Genomic DNA, 637 nt, shown 5'->3' on the forward strand with positions numbered 1-637 from the left:
TCCTTTCCTCTCTATTTTCTTCTCTAACTACCTTCCTCGTTTTTCCTCCCTCTTCCTTTCCCCTCTCTTCGTTCTTATTCTCTCTCCCTACTTCCTTTCCTCTCCATTTTCTTCCCTACCCTACCCTCCGTTTTATTTCCCTCTCTCTTTTCCTTTCTTTTCATCCTCATCTTCTCTCCTCATTTTCTCTCCATTTCATTCCTTAACTACCCTCTTTTTCCTCCTTCCTTTTCCCTTCCCTTTATCTTTATTCTCTCTCTCTCTCTCTCTCTCTCTCTCTCTCTCTCTCTCTCTCTCTCTCTCTCTCTCTCTCTCTCTCTCTCTCTCTCTCTCTCTCTCTCTCTCTCTCTCTCTCTCTCTCTCTCTCTCTCTCTCTCTCTCTCTATCCCTCTCCTCTTCTCCTTCTCTTCGTCCTCTCTCCCTTCCTCTTCATCCTTATCCTCTCTCTCTCTCCCTCTATCCTTTCCTCTTCATCCTAATCCTCTCTCTCCCTCCCTCTCTCCTTCCTCTTCGTTCTTACCCTCCCTCTCTCTCTCTCTCCCTCTTTCCCTTCCAGTTCTTGCTTGAAGGTAATGGAAACTGCATTATTCATTGGGTCTAAGGGACACACCATTGGAAGGCAAGTCCCGTTTGAATC

The sequence above is a fragment of the Portunus trituberculatus genome, chromosome 50, assembly GCF_017591435.1.
Source record: "Portunus trituberculatus isolate SZX2019 chromosome 50, ASM1759143v1, whole genome shotgun sequence".
Lineage (NCBI taxonomy): Eukaryota > Metazoa > Arthropoda > Malacostraca > Decapoda > Portunidae > Portunus > Portunus trituberculatus.